We start from the raw sequence: 879 nt of genomic DNA, 5'->3' as shown, positions 1-879 counted from the left end.
GTTGTGAATCCTGAGGTCTCTCACTTCAATTAAATGTAAAATTATCTCAATGAGGGTCTGAATTTAAAAACTGGATGGGATTAATATAATAAAACTTTTTCTGTTAAAATATGGTAACTAATTTTTAAAAATGGTAATTAAGGTGGTGAATACACAATGTGATATATAGATGATGTATTACAGAATTGTACACTTGAAACCTATGTAATTTTACCAACCATTGTCACGCCAATAAATTTAATTTAAAAAATGGTTATTGGGCTCAAGCTTCCTATGACTTCTACATTCCCCTCTAAACCTAAGGCACCAGCATCCAGTTAGTTGTCCAAGGCAGAAACGTGAGACCACATCCTGTTAATTTTGTCACAATCATCTCTTGATTTTATTTTTTCCTATTCAACATTATGGGTACTACCTTACTGTGGGCTACCGTCTTTTCTTGCCCAGACTATTTCCAAAGTCTCCTACCTAGTTTGTCTGTTCTACCATCTGTCACTATACTCCAATCCAAAGATTTGTAACCATTTTTGTGCCATGGAACCCTCTGGCAATCTGATGAAGTTTATAGACTTATTTTCATAATGTTTTTAGGGCCAGTCGAGTGGCACGTTGGTTAGGAGTTGGCTTGGGATTCCAGCTCTGAGCAGCAGGGTCCCAGTTCAGATCCCACATATGAGGGCCAGTGACGCTGCACCCTCTACAGCTAAGATGGTGAACAACAGCTCAACCTGGAGCTGGGCTGCCATAAGGCACTGTGAGCGGTTGTCCAATGGCCGGCAAGCAACTGCCTCGCCCGGGAAGAGCGCAATGATAATACCAACATGGGCCAGTGAAGCAACGTCCTCCACAACTAGACTGAAGAACAAAAGGACAGCAACT

This window comes from Hipposideros armiger, unplaced genomic scaffold (assembly GCF_001890085.2).
Source record: "Hipposideros armiger isolate ML-2016 unplaced genomic scaffold, ASM189008v1 scaffold_508, whole genome shotgun sequence".
Lineage (NCBI taxonomy): Eukaryota > Metazoa > Chordata > Mammalia > Chiroptera > Hipposideridae > Hipposideros > Hipposideros armiger.
Note: the sequence above shows the minus strand (reverse complement) of the source record.